Source organism: Cupressus sempervirens, chromosome 7, assembly GCF_028749045.1.
Source record: "Cupressus sempervirens isolate cs-2001-9-10 chromosome 7, ASM2874904v1, whole genome shotgun sequence".
NCBI classification, from domain to species: domain Eukaryota; kingdom Viridiplantae; phylum Streptophyta; class Pinopsida; order Cupressales; family Cupressaceae; genus Cupressus; species Cupressus sempervirens.
In genome coordinates, this window is record NC_143124.1 from 204835574 (window position 1) to 204859067 (window position 23494).

At 33.3% G+C, this 23494-nt stretch overlaps 1 pseudogene; it reads left to right on the forward strand.

Annotated features, from left to right (window-relative positions):
• The first annotated feature begins 438 nt into the window (after positions 1–438).
• Positions 439–23494, forward strand: part of LOC149546217 (leucine--tRNA ligase, cytoplasmic pseudogene) — a 94023-nt pseudogene continuing 70967 nt past the window's right edge.

Below are 23494 nucleotides of genomic sequence, written 5' to 3' on the forward strand. Positions count from 1 at the left end.
TAACAATGCAGTTCAAAGAATACGGGTGTGCTTTCACAGATAGGGAATGGGCTTCATTTTTTCCTTTATCCCACATTAGCTATGTGGTAAACTTCTTAATTGTTTAAATGAAATATGTTGAGAAGGCTTGGTGTATCAAATGACGCGCCCTTTCAAGAGGACAAGTGTCTGCGTGGTGGGCCCGTCATGGATGCCGTGGTAATGCGAAGTGGATGCCAATTGGAGCATTAATTTTGAAGACAAACACAATTAAAATGGATGACGTTAGCAAACATGGAGAGGCCGGAAAAGCGTAAAATTCGGCTAGTCGCTATGTCGCTAGCCGAAAAATCTCAAAAAATCTGGCTAGCGACATAGCGAGGTCGCCGGAAAACCTCAACTCCGGCGAGATTCAAAGTGTTATGTGGGTCCCGCTTGGAGGAGCGTCAGTGAATCAACATGCGACACGTGGCAGCAAGTTCCAAGGCAGATGATGAGGTGGCAAGGAAATGTCAGGAGCGCACCAGATTGTACCATGTGGCCGATCCAGTGGCTCTCGTTAAATCGCTAAGCAGAAGATGCATGAGGTTTAATATAGCAAGGTAGCGATGATGATGTGGCGTGAGTGACTGGGCAATGACTGTATGTTGAAGGAGCAAATCAAAAAATGCCACGTGGCACTTGGTGAAGAGAAATTTGACCCCGAATTCAGAGGATAAGGGAAAATTTCAAAGAAATTAAAAAATAATATTTTAATTATTTTCTAGTGGGTGTGCACGTTCAGAAAATTTTTTAAATTCAAGAGGTCATTTTCACAAAGTCTGAACATTAGAGATTTTAAAATTTTGAATTTTTTAAAATCTTGAGTTGCAGACCTAAGCTTTTTATAATCGGAGGGGACATTTTTCAAATGGCAATTTTAAGCGCTTCCATTAACCAAAATATGAAGTGTTATATATCGTCGGAATCGGGAGAAGACAAACTTTTCGATTCTAAAGTCAGTTTTTGCACAGGTATCAGTTAGTTTGAGCTACACGAGGTTTTCTATTAGGTACCTAAAGTGCAACCATATTCATACCAGGAAGTTCAGATTTGTTTTCTGTCAAGATAATGACCTGAATATCAGTAGAAGGCAATGGAAATGTAGTTAGGGTCGAATTTGTTCTGATTTACTCAGTAAAAACTCATTTTCACTGGCTTTTTCATGGGGCAATCAGATATTTTGGCAAGTAAAGGGTTTTCATCATTAGACAAGGATATTTTGCAAGTTTGTTACAGATTAATGATGAAACAAAATCAGATCAGAAGGGATGATGGAAGGAAGAAGTTTTCAGTTGCTAGAAGATTGATTTTCAAGTGGACACTTGTCAAGTAAAGATTTAGATCCGGGAATTCATTTCTTGCTATATCTTTCTTTCTTTCTTTAATTTGTAAGGGTTCCAATTTTTGGCACTGAGAAACCATTCTTCAGCATTTCTTCTTGTATTGAACAACATTTTAAGTTTTGCAGATAGTTCTTTTCTGTTGGGTGATCTATGAGTTATTTTCTGTACATTTCATGTATTTGATTTCAAGGAAAACAAATAAAGGGTAGCAAAAGTTTGAAGTTCAGTTTGAATCTTGTCTCCTGATTATGGCTCTATTATTTCTTCTAATTTGTGATCAAAGAGCATGAATTAGGTTGCATTATATTTTGAAATGTATGTGGTTAAAATGTCTTGCTTATGGAACAAAGAACCATGTAATTGCTTGATATTTGTCACAGGGTTTGCAGATTTCATGATTGGATTTTCTGAGTATGAGATTCATTCTGTAGCAGATGTCTATTCACAAGGTGAAAGATAGATCAAGGATCTTAATGTAGAGATATGTTTGAGGTTTCCAGGAGATGTATGGTTATGATTCATTTAATTTCCCAATAGATAAGGCATTGGTCAGAGATAGGATCATTAAGTTCTATTGTTCATACTTGGGTCTTGTTGTTATCAACATATTAAATCAATTTTCCCTTTTATGTTGAAAGCTACTCAATGTTAACCCACACTTAGCTTGCCAGTTTCATGAGTTATGTTCTTAGCTATTTCACACTTATGATTCTTGGTTGAGTATAGAAGAAATAAGGGTTTTATCTGCTTCATATTAGATTCAGTGTATGCTTTAACAACTGGTACCATATAAAGAATCTACAGGTCTACCCACCTAGGTTTTGTAGAGCCTAAAGTAGAAGAAGGGTCATGCCTTATAGTTGGCCTGGTGTCTGAATGGATGTGTTGATAATGGGAGTTAGCTGCCCCTAGATGTATCTTGTTCTCATTAGGGTAATTGGAAATGGGTAACATTTTCAAACACCAACAGGTTCTTTGAACTGATCTTACCTGTCTATGCTATAAAAGTGTCTATGATTCAACAAGTTAGATTCATGTTTGGTAATGTTCTTATACTTGATGGTTTAGTTAATTAGTTGACTACATTTAAATTGAGAAATTATGATAATAAGATGCCTACACTTGGGAATTCTTTCAAGTCTTCACTAACCCTTGGTAGTTCAAAGAAAGACAAGAGTAGTAAATATGAAATTGAGTTAGAATTAGATGATGATATAGCTGAGATTGAAGCATCAATTACAAGGAGGTTATCCAGAGACAATAATAAATTACCTCTTATATGTTTCAAATGTAATAAAGTGGGACATTTTTCTTTTAGATGTCGTAACAAGTATAGGGATGATGAGAAAGATATAAATGAGAATATTACAAGTATATGAATAAAAAAGACTAGTAAGACAAAGAGAATAAATTGCATTATATTGCTAAGGAAGAACACATGAACTCATATACTGAAGATGATAAATATGGAGTAGAAGTAGTGTATGTTGTGGTGAAAGAAGACTTTAATTAGGAAAAGTATGAAGAAGGTAAAACACTTTTGTAATATTTTATCAAGAATGATTCTTTGATCACTGATAGTGGATGATCATATCATATGATTACTGATCTTAGTAAGTTTGACAAATATGAAGAATGTGATGGTGGAATTGTTAAGATAGGGAATGATATGAACCATTTCTAGTGAAAGGTAGAGGATCATTGACTCTTAATAATAACTAATAATATGATGATGCAAATTGGGTACAAGGACTAAAATACAATTTTTTGAGTGTTTCACAATTGTATAATATAGCTCATAAGCTTGAATTTCAAAATAAAAATGTGAAAATATTTGATGATGATGGAAATCATGTCAGTACTAGTGAAAAAACTAAAGGTAATATGTTTTATCTTAATCCTATAGTTTATAAAAAGTTGAAGATGTCTATTTGTGGCATAATAGAATATGTCATGTTAACTTTGAGAACATAGTTAAGGTAAGTAGAAAGAAAAGAGTTAGAGGCTTACTAAATATGCAAAACCTTGAGAATTCCATATGAAAAGAATGTCAAATCAGTAAGATGAAAAATTTAAGTTTTGCATGTAAGTCACATACATCTAATGATGCCTTGGAACTTGTGCATATCGATCTATATGGACCAATAAGAGTGGGTAGTTATTACAGTGACAAATATTTCATATTATTTTTTGATGATTATTCTAGGATGATGATTATCCTGTTCATGAAACTTAAATCACATTCTTTTGATGTGTTCAAATGGTACAAAGGTAGATTTGAAGAGGAGATTATAAAACAATTGAAATGTTTAAAATCTAATAGATGTGGTGAGTTTATGTCTATTAATTTTACTAACTTCTATGTTGACAATGAAAACAAGAGATTGTTATCTCTCCCAAGAAAACTACAAAAAAATGGAGTATTTGACAAGAGAAATAGGTCTATTATTAGTTGTTAAAGGATAGTAATGATTGAAATGGAGATTGATGAAATATTTTTGAGAGAAGAAGTACTACAATCCATACTCTCAACCAATTTCAACAGAAGAAATGAATGAACAAAACAATCTATGGACTACTATATGATCATACACCTAATGTGAGTTATTTCAAAGTATTTAGATGTAGATGCTACATTCATAAAGATGCAAGAAATGGTAAAGTTGATTTTAAATGTGATGAAGGAATTTTCCTTGGTTATTCCTCCAAGAGAAAAACTTATGAACATTCGAACACAAGTACTAACACAATGAGTGAAAGTGCAAATGTGAGGATGGATAAGTTTGAAAAAAAGAATACGAGGATAGTAGAAAGGAACTTAATGATTACAATAAGTTTATCTATGTTTTGATGATGCACTTAATGTCTTACCCAAACATCAGCATGCAATATCAAAACAATAGTATAGTGCTATTGAGTTTTAGTAGAATTCTACTAAGCATCAACCTATTCTACCTAAGCCACAAACAAAATAAGCTAAGAAAAATGATGAGCCTTAATCGAGCATAGATAACATTAGAGACCAAAGAATTGAACCTATCCTAGAAAAGTATTTGAGAAATTATAATTTGCCTAAATAAATCATTAGAGATAAAAGTGTTGGAGTCATGAAAAGAAGTGAGTTGAAGAACCTTGCATTTTAATTACTGAATTTGAACCTAAAATAGTGAAAGATGCACTTGAGAATAAAGATCTTGGATAAATGCCATGAATGAAAGATTAATCAGATTGAGAAAAGTAACACATAGACCTAGGTTCTAAGACCTTCTTATAAGAATATGATATGAACAACATGGATTTTCATAATTAAACTAAATGAAAAAAGTGAAGTTGTGAGGAATAAGGAAAGACTAGCTTGCAAAGGATATGCTCAAGAAGAGGCAATTGATTATGGTGAAACTTTTTCCCCTATTGCAAGATTCGAAGGAGACAAAAAATTATTGGCATATGCTCTACTTATAAGAGATTCAAAGTGTATAAAATGGATGTTCAATCTCCATTCTTGAATATAATACTTGAAGATGAAGTCTATATAGAACAACTAGAAGGATTTTGTGAACCTGATCATAGACACATAGTCTACAAATAAAACAAAGAATTTCATAGAATGAAGAAAGAAGAAAGGGCTTGGTATGAAAGGTAAAATTAATAATTGATTAAAATTGGATTTGCAAGAGCTAGTAAAAAAAGTGATTTGTACTTAAAGAATGAAGCTAAAAATGTGGTTTTGATTGTTGAATTTTGTGTGGATGATATTATAATGAGTGGTGATGATTTTCTATGTAAATAATTTTCTCATTAAATAAGTTAATATTTTATGAATTTTATGTTTGGAGAGATCAAAATTTTCATTGGCTTACAAGTTCATCAAAAAAAGGATGGCATATTTGTGACCCAGTCTAAATATACAAAGGAGATCTTGAATACTTTTGGCATGGATGAGTCAAAGTTAGTTGTACACCTATAGTGACTAGATAAAAATTATCAAAGGAGAATACTATAGGTAAGGTAAATGAGACACATTTTAGATCAATGATTGGTAAACTATAGTATGTTATGCATATTAAACCAGGTATTGCACATGTAGTTAGAATTTTTGCAAGGTTTTTATCTAATGCTAAGGAAATAGACATGACTACTATTAAGGGAATATTTAGATATCTTAAATGGACTAGAGATTTTGGATTATGGTACAAACAAGATGGTAATTTTGAACTAAAGGTTTGCACCAATGTTGATTGGGTTGCTAATGTAGATAACATAAAGAGTACTAGTGGTGGAACTTTCTTCTTAGGACAAAGATTGATAGCATGGTTATGCAAGAATCAGAGTTTTATTTCACAATCTACTACTGAAGCTAAGTTTTTTATTTTTTAAATTAATTATTCTAATATTTTTTGGATTAAGAAATTTTTGGAAGGAATGCAAGGATTTACCAAGCCTATTACTATCTACTATGAAAGCACTACTACAATAAATATACCAAAAAATCCATTCATACATGCAAAAACCAATCATACATCTATCAAGTATCACTACATGAGAGAGAAAGTAAAAGAGAAGCAAGTAAGGCTTGAATATGTGAAGTCTAAAGAAGAAAAATTTGATATATTTACCAAGCCATTTCCTAAGGATACTTTGAGTATCTAAGAGGTAATTTAGAGGTTCTCCCCCTTTCTAAGATTCACTAAGTGATGATACATGTTCCATCAATTCGTGGATGATTAGGTATATCTTTGTAGAGTTGAAGCAAGATTTCACACTTTAGGAATATTTTTGAAGTTATGAAAATGTTTGTAATTAAATTGATGTAAATAGCTCATGGAAGGTACATAGTATAGCTACAAGGTTTTATAAGTATCTTATTTGGTAATTATAGATTTGGCATTTTTGTCAAAGGGGGAGAGAGTGAATAAAGAGGGAGAGAATGACTAAAGGGAGAGAATCTATAGAGAATGAGATGACATGAAAGGAGGTGATGCATGAGCATCCTAGGTATAAGATAAATCTTGCATCACCCAAAAATATTTCTTTTTTGTTTCTTGAATAAGGGTTGTCTTAGTATAGAGTTGTTTCTAGAGGCTTGCTACTTAATAAGGTAGTCATACAAGCTTGGAATGTCCTAATTTCAGAGGTAGATATTCATCTTGGATATATCAACCTACTAGTTGAGGCTTAGTTCCATATCATGAGTATTCATTTATTTATTACAAATTTTTGGTATGTAATTTTTGTATGAAAACATTAGACTCACCATTTGAGGCCTAAACATGCCTAGATAAGGACCAAAAACTTGATGAATGAGCACTTGTATCAATCTAGACCTATAGACCAAGAGTTGATGATTCTAAAAAGTAGTTATAATAGCCAGTCAGAGAAATGGTTCAAAATTTATGGCCTTCCAATTTTGGGCCAACCAAAACTTCCAAATTATGTGTCAAAAATATATTTGGCTGACTCTATATGTATTGTTTGGGTCTTTTGTCCCTAGGTATTAAATTTGAGTGTCTAGAACCTTCTTGAGAAGCATAAAATTTCCTATTTAAGAAATGCTTGTACATTGTCTAGGATAGTTGTGAGTGATAGTTCTTATATTTCTATTGAAAATTACTATAATGAAGGCACACATGTGGGTTAGCATATTGTAATCTTGACTTCTTGATCTAGGAGCATAAAGTGGTGCAAAGGCAATCCTATATTATGCAAAAGAATATACTTTTTAGCACCTCAAGGTATGTGCCAATATAAAAGATAGGTTATTTTGTAATTGAGCCATAATTATGATGATTTGGAGGGGTTAATTTGGAGGGGTGATTTTACTTTTAATTTAAAACATTGTAGAAAAAAAAGGATTCAGTCAAAAGGCTTTACTGTTTGAAAGTTATTACAATTTTAAGTTGCCTAGAGACCACTTAAGAATGCTTCAAAGTCAAATTTGAGGCACTAAACAAAATTGTGGATGCCTGAAAAATGAGGGATGAGGAAATATGGTTTATAAGGCTATAGAGCTCTTTGAGATATTTCTAAAAATGTAAATGGTTTGTCACTCAAAGTCCTGGATAAAAAGTTATGCCTCCCATAAGTTGGACTGCCATTTCTAGATTCTTCTAATTTTGCATTCACTTTTGACTTGTCTTCTAAAACTGTCTTCTTTGGTAGTCACTACCAAATAGAATATTCTAAAATTTATTTGTAATCCTAAACCTAATTTGGGTTACTTAAGGTCATTTCTTGCATTGTATAGGCAATTTTTGCAGAGTTTGAAAGAAGATATAATGAGAAAAGTTTTTTTCTCTAGAATTTGATAGCATTGTAAGCCCATAGAGCATGTGGTTGAGTCTATTTTCACTGTACTAGATGTAATAGCATAAAAATTATGATAATAAAACTATCCTTGTCATGTTGTGTTCATTTTTTCTTAGGTTGTGCCCTGATCAAGTGGTATTGGAGTGGGAGTTCCTGAATGTGTAGATAGAGTACCCACTATGAGGCAATTTGTACCATGACTATATAGTAGTAGGTTTTTAGATAGTTAGAATATGAATCCATGAAGAGAGCATGGTAGAAGGGGTGGAGGTGTTCCCTTTGATGTTAGAGCCCTTTAGATACAAGTTTGACCATTGCAAGTGTAGATCCATAAAGGGATAAATATTTCCATAAGGGATGAAAGTGAGGAGGAAAATAAAGAAGAAGGAAATGTTGGGTAGGAAGGGGAACACAAAGGAGAAGTCCTAAAACAAATGGAGAAAAATATTTTTAGGGTCATTTCCAAGTTGGAAAAAAGATCTAAACTTGAGGTTGAGATGTTTTTGTGAAATCTAAATCTAGATGAGTTGATTGACTGGATCAATGTGTTGAAGGAATATTTTGAGTATGAGGAGATTAAAGACCCTGACAGGGTTAAGTTTGTGAAGGATAGACTAAAAAACCATCCCAACATCAAGTGGCAAGAGATTAAGTTGGAAATGAACAAAAGAGGAAAGGAGAACATCACAAGATAGGATCTCATGGTGGAAAAACTAAAGAAACAGTTTATTCATGTTGACGATGAGCTTGATCTGTTCAAGAAGATGCAAGGGTTAAAGAAAGTGGGAAAATATATCTAGAAATATATAAAGGAGTTGTAATGAGTCCTTATTAGGATAAGGCATTTGGAAGCAAACAAGGAGAAGGTTTCTTGTTACCTTAATGAGTTAAGACCTAGCATTCAGGAGGAGCTAAGTCTAGTTAGAATGACTAGAATTTAGATGTATACCATTTTGCCTTGTAAGTTGAGGAGAAGTTCAACAAAAATTTTGATGGAAGGAAAAGAGAGTGCAGTCAAGGAGGAAGAGGTGGTGATAGGTTATTTGGAGGATAAAATAAGGACTAGAAGAAAAATGAAGATAAGGGTACCAACTAAAACCAAACAAATGAGGGTTTCAATTTCTCTCATGATCAAAACTTTGAAGACCAAAGAGGAAGAGGTAGAAAATGTGGAAAAAGTTTGAAAAGAGAAGGCTTCTATGGTACATGTTTTTATTGCAAAAATGAAGGCCATCATGCCTATGAGTTCTCTCAACACCAAGGAATGACATAGATGGTCAAGAAAGGGTTTCTCATGTGTATGATGATGCTAAGTCATCACATTTAGATGATGTAGAAAGAGGAGAGGGTTTGATTAATGAAAGGGGCTCGCTAAGTAGTAAGACTAAACCTGGACGAAGGAGGAGTCTATTTCATACTAGGTGCAAGTGTGAGGGTATATTTTGTGATATTATTATTGATGGTGGGATCTCTAACAAATTGGTGTCAGAGGAGATGGTCTCAAAGCTAAAACTCAAGAGGGAGAAACATCCTCATCCATATAAAATTGCCCTGGTGCAAGATGATCATAAGGTCCTGGTTAGTGAATTTGTTTTGGTAAAGTTCAAGATTAGGAGTTACCATGATGAATTTCCTTGTGACATTATCTCAATGGATGTATTCCATTTTTGTTGGGAAGGTCATGGTAGTATGGTAGGAATGCTATACATGATGCTCATGTAATCACCTATTCTTTGACAAAGGATGGAATTCATCACAAGTAGAGGCCCTTGATAAAGGAGGGTGAAAATGTATGTCTTTTTGATGGAATAAAATTTATGGATGGAATGTAACATAAGCATATGTGTTATACTTTAATTCCTATAAAGGATAAGGAAGGTAGTAGTGAAGTTTCAATTGAAGTTTCATGTCTATCAACTGAGTATGGAGATCTCATATCTGATAATGTCCCTAAAAGGTTGCCTCTAGTAATACAAATTAGTCATCAAATAGATTTAGTCCTTGGAGCTAGTTTTCTGAATAAGGTTACTCATATGATGACTCCTATTGAGACTGAGGAGCTAAATATACAAGTTCATGAGTTTTTGAGGAAAGTTCTAATATGAGAGATATTGAGTCTGTGTAGTACCTATAATATTGATAACAAAGAAGGATTAAGAGTGAAGGATGTGTATAGACTCATGGGCTATAAATAAGATAACCATCAAGTACCAATTTCCTTTTCTGAGGTTGGATGATCTTATGGACTACTTGAGTGGATCTCAGTACTTTACAAAAATAGATCTCAAGAGTGGTTATCACCAGATACAAATAAGAGAGGAAGATGAGTGGAAGACTACATTCAAGATCAAGGAGGGTCTATATTAGTGGTTAGTCATGCCCTTTAGACTGATCAATGCATCAAGCACCTTCATGTGACTTATGAATGAGGTACTAAAGAAATTTTAAGTTTGTTATTGTATATTTGGATGATGTTTTTATTTTTAGTAAGGCTCTAGATGAATTTTTTTTGCACATTCATAGTGCCCTTCAGAGGTTGAGGGAGGAGAAATTCTTGATTAATTTGAAGAATTGTATCTTTGTTAAAAAAAGAGTTAGTTTATTTGGGGTTATTTGTATTGGTTGAAGGTGGACCTAAAGAAGGTGAAGGTCATCCTAGAATAGCCTACTCTAAGTTATACTATTGAAGTGAGGTCATTCAATGGTTTGGCTTGTCTTTATAGGAAGTTCATTAGGAATTTCAATAGTATATATGTACCCCTAATTGAAACAATGAGAGGAGGTAGAAAAGAGTTCAAGTGGACTATAGGAGTTGCAAGGATTTTTGAGTTGCTAAAGAAGAAGGTGAGAAAGAAACCTATCTTAGAGCTTCCTAATTTTAACAAAGTATTCCAAGTGGGTTGTGATGCTAGTGGTAGTACTACTAGGGCTATGTTAAGCTAATAAGGTAAGCCTATTTCCTATTTTAGTGAAAAATTGAATGATGAAAAGAAGAAGTATTATCTTTATGATCATGAATTCTATTTAATAGTTTAGGCCTTAAAGAAATGGAGGCATTATTTGTTTCAAAAATGATTTTTCTTCTATATTGATCATCAAGCATTGCAGTACTTAAATAGCCAATGTAAATGAATCAAATATAGTTCAAATGGGTAGATTTCTTACACATCTATACATTTGTATTGAAATATAGAATTGGAAGATCTAATAGTGTTGTAGATGCATTAAGTAGATGACAATTTTTGCTGACAAAAATTTAGGTCGAAGTGGTTGGGTTTGATGAACTCAAGAATTTGTATCTTGAGGATCCTGACTTTGCAAAGGATTGGAATTCTTCTAAAGAACATATTACCCTAGGTAGGACTAGGTGGTTGGATTACATGATCCAATATTGTATGTTGTTTAAAGGAAGTCAACTATATTGGAACAATTTAGAATAACTAAGAGTGGTGGAGGAGAGGGGGTGAATTAGTTATCTAAGGTCCAAATGTACAAATAAAACTTTCACTACTCAATATATATCTGTGCATGCAAGGGGTGAATCAATTATCTAAGGTACACATAAAAGTTAACACAAAATTACTTACACAATTTGACACAAGGATTTAATGTGGAAACACAATTTTGTAAAAACCACCAGTTACATGCTACCAATTTTCACTTTTCTAAAGTGCGCCTTTTGAGGAGCCAACCCTATTAAAGGTTACAATACACACTATTAAACATGACATTGATTAAAGGAATTCAATCACCCTATTAAAAGTGAGCCTACTTAAAGGAATTTAGAACATCCCATTAGAATGTTACCTGGTTAAAGGATTTACTCATGACTGTTAGGTCAACCTTAATCAAAAGGACTTATTTAGACTGATATAGTTGTTAGAAAGTAACAATAGGAATTGATATGATAATAAATAAACTTACTTGCAAATTATATATCTCACATTCAGTTCTCTATCCTACTTGGCATTCATCCCCTTTGTCTCTAATAGCTTGTTCACCCATCAAGCCTTCAACTCCTTAAGGTGTCTTTCTTAGTATTCCAACTATGGATCCACTCCTTCAATTTCCATAGGAAGCAACACCTCCAACCTCCTTGTCTATCTCTACTTTTTACTTTGACATTTTGTTTCTGGCCTATTATAATCAATGTCATACTTGGTCTTAGTGCTCCTTCTATTTACCATATAACTCAACCTTTCTCTAGATACTCTTTTTATCCTTTCTTTTCATACACTCTTCATTAATCAATCAAATGATAGCATTTAGACCAAATTATCAATTTTCTTACCAGCAAGTAGTAGGTTTGGCATTAGTGACAAAATAATGATTATTCCATGATAGGTTTCTATAATTTCCTTCATTTCGATACTTCAACAATATTATTTTTAAAAAATCTCCCTCTTTGTCATTGATGGAAAATCAATACCAAAAATAAACTTAATACTTTTGAAATTTATCCCTCTATCAGTATCTTTCCTTCTTCTGCATAGGCTATAGTCTCTCTTCTCTTTTAGATAATCTTATTACAAACTATTTTTTTCTTCTAATACAAAAATATTTTGATATTCTCCCTTGTTCTAGTAATAATCCCACTCTTTGATAACTCTTTTGAATACTCAATCTCCCTCTTTATCTCTTTAGTCTTCTCCCTCTTTGACAAAAATACCAAAGACTTGTCATATTTTCATGTCGATATCAACAATTCAGGTCTATTCTCTCTCACCTTGCTTGTTATTGTAAATCTTTTGTTTCATCTCCTTCCCTACTTTAGGTAGTCCCTAAATTAATATTCATTGCATCAAGTTGTAAAGTATGCCATTGAACTTAGTTGATGTAGGCCACTAATTTCTCTTCTTAATTATATTTAGATAGGAGTATCACCCCTAGCTTACCTCTAAGATATTCATGTGCATCCTTAGATAAAGCCTTTGTCAATATATCAGCTATATGTTCCTTTTTATTCACATATTCCATTCTCACTTCTTTGTCTTGAACTAATTCTCTCAAGTAATGATACTTTATTTCAATGTTCTTTGTCTTTGTGTACATCACAAGGTTCTTAGATATGTTTATAGAACTCCTATTATCACACTAGATTACCACAAGTTCAATGACTTCTTCCTTCATTCCTTTGAGTAACTATTTGATCCATACCACATTTGTACAACTACAATAGCCACATATATCAATAGTAGTTTGTGAAAAAATAAAAATTTCTTAATAGTCCATGAGACTAATCTCTTTCTAAGAAAAATACTCCACTACTTGTGCTTTTTATGTCATCAATGTTTCTAGCCCAATCAACATTTGTATAAGCTCTCAAATCAAATTTGGCATTCTTCTTGTAGTATAGACCCTATTATTTTGTTCCTTTCAAATATCTCATAATCATTTTAACAATTGTTACATGATTCTCCTTAGGATTTGCAAAGAATCTTGCAAGAATACCAATAGCTAGTGCAATGTGAGGTTTGCTATGAACTACATATTGCAAGTTTCCAATCATAGACCTATATAATGTTTAATTTACCTTAGAAAAATTGTCACTTTTGGATAGTTTGTGTCCAAACACCATGGGAGTACTAACTAGTTTTGAATATTTCATACCAAAGTCTTCAAGATTTGCTTTACATACTTGGACTGAATAATGTAATACCATATTTCATCTAATATACTTGCAATCCAAAATAGAACATTATAAACACAATGCATTTTTTCCTCCAAATATGATATCATCAAAAAATATTTCAGCTAGTAAAATTGCTTTACCTCTTTTCTTTAAATATAAGTTATTGTCACCAATCTTCTCAAAATTAGTCTTCATAAGATAATTGTGTAGTCTTTCATACCAAGCTCTATGAGCTTTCTTTAAACCATATAAGGCTTTGTGTAATCTACACACAATTTTCTTATTGTTTGGATCAAAAAATCCTTTAGGTTGTTTAATGTATACCTCCTCGTCCATTATACCATTCAGAAATGTTGACTTCACTTCCATTTGATAAACATTGAATCCTTTGTAAGTAGAGTAAGAAAGCAAAGTTCTAACTCCTTCCAATCTTGTAACTAGAGAAAATGTCTCTCCATATTCAATTCCCTCTTCTTGTGTATATCCTTTGTAGACTAATCTTTCCTTATTACTTCAACATTCTCATCCAATTTGTTTCTGTACACTGACTTTGTTCCAATAACATTATTGTTCTTTGGTCTAGGTACCAGTGTCCAATATTTTTTCTTCTCAATCTGATCAATTTCTTCATTCATGGCTTGAATCCAATCTCCACTCTCTAATTTATCCTTCAATATTTTTGGTTCATGCATGCTTAACAAACATGCTTCATTTATCACTCTATTCTTTTTCATTGGTCCATCTTATTTTCCTCCAATATTTTTTTTGGTAGGATTATATCTTCTTACATATTTTGATAATCTTGGCATTTTTCTTCTTTCTTCAACAATAGGTCTTTCATGAATTTCAATCTCAAGTTCATTAAGCACTTCCCTTTCAAGTAATGCGACATTCCTTTCTTATAAGTTGATATTAGCATTAGAATATACCTCATCTTTTGAATGTAACTAAGTTCCTAAATGCAACTCAACATCCATTGTATGTGACTTGACAGTCACTGATTCTTGTTGAGTAGTAGCTTGGTTCATAGTTTCATCAGCATTAGTAGACATGCCTTCATACTAGTACATAAAGGTTTTGTAATTTTTAGGTCCCTTCTTTTGTTCATCTTCATTTATATCTATATATTCATCAACTTTCACATTTGCACTTTCCACAACTTTTTTAGTGTTAGTATTTAAACACTTATAGGCTTTACTTCTTGTGGAATAACCTAGGAATATAACTACATCACTTTTTGCATCAAGTTTACCATTATTGTTGTCCTTTGAAATGTAACACTTTCTTCTAAATATCTCAAAATATTTGACATTGGGTTAGTATACATACCATAATTCAAAAGGTGTTATATTTGAACCTTTCTTAACTTGTACTCTATTCAGGGTATAGACAACTATACTAAGAGCTTCTCTCAAGTATTTCAAAACAACATTCTTCTCCATCATCAATGTTCTAGCACAATCCATCATAGATATGTTTCTCCTTTCATTAATCCCATTTTATGGAGGGCTTCTAGGTGCAAAAGCTTTTGATTCCTCTTTCACTGCAAAAGTTGTTGAACTCATTTGATGTAAACTCTCCACCTCTATCAGATCTCAGACATTTCAAGATTTTACCAGTTTCCTTTTTAGCTCTTTGAGAATACAACTTAAACATTTGAAAAGCATCATATTTCTCTCTCAAAAACATCATTGTCATCATTCTAGAGTAGTCATCAACAAATAGAATAAAATATTTGTCATCTTTGTAGCTTTGCACATTAATTGGTCCACATAGATCACTATGAACTAATTCCACAATTTCATTTGAAGTATGACTCTTACTCTTAAAATTAGATTTTTTTAAGCTTGCCTAGATGACATTGTTTGCAAATCACATTATCAAGTTTTTTAAGTTTTGGCAAATCTCTAACTCTTTTATTCTTATTGATACTAACCATGTTGTCAAGATTTACATGATATCATTTTTTTCCATATACATACATCATAAAATTGTACAACAAGACAAGTTGCTTCATTCATATCAAGATAAAAATATATTTCTTCTAGTCTGATCGCCAGTTCCATTGATTTTTCCATCAGTGTCATAGAGCTTGGCCTTTATATTTCCAAATTCAACTTTCCATTTTGAACTATTCAATTGTGACACACTCAAAAAATTATAATTAAATACTTACTAACCATGTTGTCAAGATTTACATGATATCATTTTTTTCCATAACCATACATCATCAAATTGTACAACAAGACAAGTTGCTTCATTCATATCAAGATAAAATATATTTATTCTAGTCTAATTGCCAGTTCCATTGAGTTTTCCATCAGTGTCATAGAGATTGGCCTTTATATTTCCAAATTCAACTTTCCATTTTGAACTATTCAATTGCGACACACTCAACAAATTATAGTTAAGTTCTTCGACATTGTAAACATTTCCAACTTGATCTTGTCTATCAATCTTATTAATATTTTACCATTTATTAGACAAGGTGTATCATTACCAAATCTAATATGATTTCCATTATAATGCTCAATGGTAATGAACTTACTTTTGTCTCCAATGATGTGATGAGAAAACCCACTATCAATGATCCATCTATCGCTTTTGGTTACATAAGATACCATAGTAGTTAACTCATCTTCACTAGAATTATCTTTCAAAAAATCATAGACAACTTCATTATCATAATCATTTGATCCACCATTAGATTCCTCTTTAGCAATATATAGCAAGCCTTCTTTCCTTTGTCTTTATAACCTTTGTTTCTCTAATCCTTTCTACTCATATATTTGTTTTCATTTTGGTTGTTTTTCTTCTCAAGACATCTTGATGTAATATGACCAAATTTATTACAATTAAAGCATATGATGGGTAATTTACCTTTGTATTTTCCTATTCGTTTATGAAATTTCCTAGCTATCAGTGCTTCAATAACTTATAGATCTTCATTATTTGTATCACTATCACTAGCAACTATTTGACCTTTTTCTTTCTCTTATCTTTAGGTTCTTTTAGTTTAAGTTTGGCTTTGAAAGAAGAATCCTATTCTCATATTTGAAATTATCAAAATTTGAAAGTTCAAAAGTTGTAAATTTGCCAACCTATCCTTCAAGGGTTAGATCACTACTAGGACTATACCTTAGTTCTTATATAGTAGAGACTCTAATAACATAGATTGGTAGTAGGGTTCTTAATAATTTTCTAATCATAGTATCATCTTCAATAATTCTATTTGCTCCTTTGATTTCATTTACATCATCTTTGATTCTTGCATAATACTAAACTTTAGTTTCACCTTCTTGCATTCTCATTTTATCAAATTTTCCTCTTAGATTTTCTACTTTTTCTCTCAACACATTCTTATCTCCTCTAGAGATATTATATAGGGTATCCAACATTCTCTTAACATTAATACATTCTTTGATGTCTTCAAACTTTGAATAAGTTAGGGAAAATTCAATCTCCAACATTGTCTAGTTGTGTTATTTCTTCTCTTTTAGTTGTTGAGTAGTTAGGGCTCCAAATACTTAAACATACTCAATGGTGACAGTTGACTATGAAAAATCTTCAAGTCCTCTTAGATGCATCTTCATCAAAAATTTCCATGAAGGAAAATTTTCCTTGTTCAACTTGGGCACCTCCTTTCTATACATCTTGATCTTTAGCTTCAAGTACCTTCAAACTATTTCTTCACGGGAACTAAGAGCTTTGATACCAATTTTTGGAATAATTTATAATAATTGAGAGGGGGTTGACTTTATTATCTAAGTCCCAAATGTACAAATAAAACTTTTTAGTAATCAACATATATCTATGCATGCATTCATTAGATCATCCAATATCTTAACCTCTCTATATTACTGTCCTCAGTCAAATCAACTATGTAGAATTGTAAGTATAAGTTAACAAAAAATCATGCACACAATTTGACACAAGGATTTAACATGAAAACACAATTTGGTAAAAGCCACCAGTAACATGCTACAAATTTTGACTCTTATGAAGTGAGCCATGTGAGGAGCCAACCCTATTTAAGGTTACAATACAAACTGTTAACCTTGATGAAAGGATTTTAATCACCCTATTAAAAGTGAGCCTTGTTAGAGGACTTTAGAACATCACATTAGAATGTCACCTAGTTAAAGGATTTACTCGTGACTATTAGGTCAACCTTAATACAAAGGATTCATCTAGACTGATATAGCTATTAGAAAGTGTTGGTTAACAGTTTATCTTCCTTAATTCTATGGTTTATGCCTTAAATCTAAATGTATCCAATAGCTAATGGAAAACAAAGAAGTTAACAATAGAATGGGTTACTGTAGTAATATATCACAGACCCTTGAGTTGAAAGGTACACCTCCCTTTTAAATTCAAGATTCAAAATGAATTTTTTTTTTTTAAGTTTTAGGGGTCCTAATATTAACTAGAGAGAGGAAGAGGCCAACAACCAGATTGTTTGACATTTCAAACAACCTACACAATTTTCAAAATGAAGACTAATAATCAATATGCAATTTATTTTAACTCAAATTCAAGAAGTGTATCATGCAAGATGGGCTACAACAACATGCGAGGAGGAAGGAATTATTAAATGGGAAATTCTCAAATTGCTCAATTAACTGAGATTTGACAATACCCATACTATCCTTCAAAAATCTCATCTTCTACTGCTAGATTTGAAAGTAAACTTAGGTTATTTTAACAAATGAAATAAATATTACAATATTACAATCTTGTAAATATAACTAAACTGTTGCATTAGTTTAGTGATATTTACCAGTCATAGTACTATACTACTTATTCCTACTGTTATAATAAACTAAAGTTATCCTTCGAAATGACCAAGATAATAAAACAATGCACATATGATATTCTTGCTTTGAATGACATATCATCAAACACATATATCATAAATCTATCTTTTCCATTGAACACAATATCCAATTCAATATTGGATAGAAAACATCATTAGAATAATAGATTCCAATTCACACATATATAATTTTCATCATAATATAAATACTATTGACATATCTAAAATGCTTCAAAACAAATAAAATAAAATCATGTCTAACAATTCCCACCAGTGTACAGTTAACTAAATTTTTCGAGCTATGTTGTTATTTTTTAAAAAAAAGAACATAATCGATGATACCGAGTGTTCATACAAACTCATTTCCAAATTGCTAATTTCAAGTTCTGACCCATGGACAACATATTTACTATTTAGAATCTCTAATATACTAACAAACAAGATGCAACACAAAATAACCTAATACTAATTTACGCAACCTCATGTAATTGTTATAAAGGAATTTGAACCATACTACAATGTTCAGATAGTGTAATGGCTATTATACATTGAAATTTTCAAACATTTCAATAACCATAAAAGATGCTATGCTAATAACATGCAAATTCAACATTTTTTTGGTTTCATACTAACTATTTGACAAAATGCCTCTGCCCTCAACTATAGTCATGAGCCCATAATTTAAAGCAAACTCATGACTAATGTAGACACCTAAATTTGATTACACTATTTTAGTAATCCTATTTAGTTATCTAAAAAGGCATTATTAATTAAATTTCTATTTAATTAATCCTTTGTCATCCCCTAGTTGATTAATTTAATTAATCATCTATAGTCCTAATTGATAAATCAAATAATCTATTATTTATCAATTAAATCCTATTCTTCTATCTAATTCCAAAAATCCCCATTTATTAAATAAATCTATTTGATAAATGAACTCCTCAAATTCAAAAACCCCTAACCTATCTCTAATCCTCTATTTAGCCTAATCCACACCATCCACCCATACTAACCAAGCTTAGCCACTAACTCACCCACCCTCATTAATGCCATCCACTTGCACATCTCTAACATCTCTAATCTAATCCTAAACCCAAGCCTAATCCACCCCCTAATGTTGTCACATTCCTTAAACAAGTTTAAGACTTTCCTAATCCAAACCAAAGTCTCCCCTCAAAAAGCCCAACCACTAAGTCATAAGTGCTCTTACAAAACTTAAAAGACTCTTACAAGCCCACTCATGACTCTTACACCCATCTTCCACACTCTTCCCTCTTCCACACTCATTCGTCTTACATCCCTCTTACATACTCAACCCCACTCATCATGCCCTTAACCAACCCTTTACCCTACCCTCTCACACTCATCCTCCTTGTGACAAGTGTCACCTTTCCATTGGTGCTAAACAAGCACAATCCATGTGCTCTCCTTTGAGTGCATCCTAGCCCTCCTTAAGACTTCATCCATCCTTGCATCTAAGCCCTCCATCCCTCTACCCCTTAGCCTATAAATTGAATCCCATCCCAAGACATTTCATCAAAAATCTTTGAGCTAAAGTTACCATGCCCTTTTGAGAGCCAAAAGACATACCCATACTCTTATAATGCCAAATTGAGAGCTCACAAAGCTACCAATTTGCCATTACCCATCTCCATTGAAGCATCTTTTGAGCATCTTGAGCATACATCCACAGCAAAAGGACACATCTACAGAATCAAAAAAGCATGGAGTGTTTTCTCTTGTGAGGTTTGCACTTCTTGTTTGCTTTCTTTGTCTAAGCATATATGTGAATTTAGTTTTTGGTTTGTGAATGTTTACTTTATTTGTTAATTTTCTTTGCATACTAATTCTTGTTCTACATTTTGGCACGCCTGATGGGACCCCACTATGGGTCATTTAATCATCTATTTTCATCTATATGTCATTTTTCTAACCATCTAATGTTTGTTGTTGTTTGAGTGTGTTGTGAGGGTGTTTTGCTTGTTTTTGCAAGTTAAAGAATGCACTTAAGAAGAAGAAATACCATCTAAAAAAAAAATTGCGTTTTTCAACTTTTTTGGCGCAGTTTTGGTTTGCAACCTATTCTGTCTGCGAAAATCCGCGTCTGCGCAAATCGACGTCTGCAAAAATCTGCGTCTACGCAAATCGACACCTCTGCCACTGCCAATCCAAATCGACGTCTGTGAAAAATCTGCGTTTACGCAAATCGACGTCTGCGAAAATCTGCATCTGTGCAAATCGGCATCTCTGCTTGTCACCTATTTTCTGTGCCACAAAATCTGTTCTGTCATCTTTGAATACTAGTGTATCTTTATTTTAAGCATTTTTACGCGTAGAAAAAATAGCAAAAAAATTTTTTAAAAAAATTTCCATAGTTAAGCTCTCATTTTTGAAAATTTTGGCTAACTAACTAAATTGCTTTTTTTTTTTTTTGTCTCATTGCAGGTTGGAGCACATATGGAACCACTAACCATGTTTCTTGCAGGTTTTCATGTTGCTAAAAAATGAACTTGAATGTTTAACCATTTTTCTTTGAATGCATGTTGCTAAAAAAAATGAACTTGAATGGTTAAACACATTTTCCATTGAATGAATGTTGCTCAAAACACACTCTTGAATGCCATGGATTAAAATCAACTTTTCTTGGAATGCATACTTAAAACAACAAATCCAATCTTGAATGCCAAGGATCAATTAACCATTGCAATATCAAACACTTCATTTGGAGCTTCTAAAATTGAACAAAACAAATCTCTTTTCCACATGCAATCTAGGTAAAGTTTGATTTTTGGACATTTAAGAAACTTTGTTAAGTTAAAATACAAATTTACAAAAATCAATTTGAGTAGTTCCTTGGACTCACCTCTTTTCTAATCACCCATCAAATATTAACCATTGGTTGCAATCTCAGCACCATTTATGGGGATGGGTCTACTTGAAAAAGGTGTTAAATGTTCTACAATCTAACTCACTCACTTGGTCTTTGAATGTTTGCTTTAACTTTATCAAAATTCTTAAATGGCCAGAACTCTAGATTAAATCGATCACACTTCAAGTTTGGGCACTAAAATTGAACAACAACTGATGTGGAGAGCCTCCGGGCGTGCGTTTGAAATTGAATCTCACACACTTTTGTTTTGGGCTTAAAACAAACTCACACTCAATCTTGAATGCCTTAAATAAGATTAATTGATACTTGACGTGGAGGGCCTCCGAGCACGCGAGTTTGCTTTTGTTGACCCTAACTCTTCTTATTGTTTGCATTCTTCGATCGATTTACTTTTGTTGGCACTTCAAGTTGGAATTGAATATTGTCTCTTAAACATGAGTGCTTGCAAAGTCTAGATTAGCACACGTAAGAGTCTGGTAAAAGAACAAGCGTGTTTTTTAGCCCAAGGTCATCCAAGTCTTCTCTCCCCTTGTCATATTTCGAGGCCATCTTGGGTGCATAAGATTAGGATCCAAAACCTTGTTTCTTTTTAGGAGGCCTGCTTGGGGATTTCATCACCCCTTGGACAACCTCAACTCCAGCGTTCCGGTGGAGTATAAGAATCAGGAGGTGAATCAAAAGACACCTCTCTTGGGATCAAGATTTTGTCATTCGGGCTAAGCCTCAAGGAACTTTATACCCTTGAGAAGTGAAAGAGGAGAAGTGGGTTACTGCTCCTCTCGGCTGTGTGACATCCTTTTGGTCTCATCTACGGATTTGGGCCACACGTACCTTGCGTATATCAAGGACTCCCTAGCTAAACCAACTGTCAGCCTTGCAGAAAACCATCTAGGATGTTAATGTGTTTGGAGTGACTGATCGAAACGTTTGTAGAACATACACACTCCTCAGCGCAAGTATCACATTCTGAGAACCACAAACTTCTATCTGGGTGTTCCTATCTATTGCATGTTTTTATTTATTGAATGAATGTTTGCCAAACTTGATCAATCCTAGCTTAGGGCACACTTAGCATAGTCACTGCCTATTTTGGAAGTTGAACAAGTTGAAGCAAAACAACTAAGATTTTTCCCAAAGCCAAGCAAATTCAGGAATTTATGTCAGAACAACCCAAACCCAAATAGAAGTTTCAAAAGGTCAAACTCAAGCCATCTCTAGCATACCAAGAACTTTCAGCCAAGAGAAAAGAAATAACAACAAGCCCACGAATTTCCAAACTCCACAAAGCAGAGGACAAAGCTACCGACGAAGGACTTCAAGAGGCCTGGTTAGAGCGCACCATCAAATTTAGCCAACATCTAGGAGTTAATCCTGCTTATGCCTTACCAACTAGGCATGATTTCTATGATTAGACACCCTTGTTTCTCCACATCTTCTTGGATAAGCTTCACTTTAGAGTCATCTTTGTAGAAAAGCCAGCCATCTTGGGTTATCCCCTTAAGCATTATTAGCTCATCCATCTCATTTAGAATCATACCATCTAGCCAGTAATCAAAAATCTGCACATCTAAGCTTTCAAAATTGTTGTCACCTTGCTAAAAGTTTGCCATTCCTAAAATCTTCCAAATCCACCAATCTCACCAAGGTTATCCCTTTGACAGAGCTTTGTCTAGGGTAATATAGCTTTGTCACTTGTTATCCCTCATCACCTTGAGCTAAAGGTTGGGATCCACAAGTGGTCAATCTCGTGTTCTTCCTAAAGGATCATCAGTCTATCTTTAAGTTGACACAATCACCACCAAGCTTGCACATATGAAAGAAGACCTTTTGTGCTTTGACAACATATCTTTGAAGTTAGAATCCCCAACCCAATCCTCTTTAGGTTTTGTCATATAGCTTTGCCTCAACCTAGGAAATCATTTGCATAGAAAAGCCTTCCCCCTTTTGCATCCATCAGCATTATTGCATCTCATCCCTAGGAGCATTTTTCATGCCACCCGTCACTCGCTTAGCCAAGAAGAAAGAAACAATGGAGCCCTATTATTTGGATCGAACAGCCTCACCCCCCTTGAGTACTCAGCCATCCTTTAGCCCAGAGCAAGCTATGCCATCACCTACTGACATTGAAGCTTTCATGAACCAACCAGGAAATGCAATATTGGTAAACGCCATTATAGACAAAAACAAAGAGACAATCATGGCTAATTTTCAAAGGGACAATGTAGGAACCTTTGACTTTGGAAGACCCCCTCCATTATCAAATCCATCTCACCCATTGTTTGGGTAGATGCCACCACCCATAGGCTCTTATGATCCAAATTATCCTCAATATATTCCAAAAGAAGAGCCTCCAGCCAATCCATATGACCCAACAGACCCAAACATACCATCATCCACTCAAGCTGAAATCTCCATGCCGCAAGACAACCCAGCCACCACCACTCCATCCTTGGTTCATACCTCTCCGCTCCAAACCCCCTTTA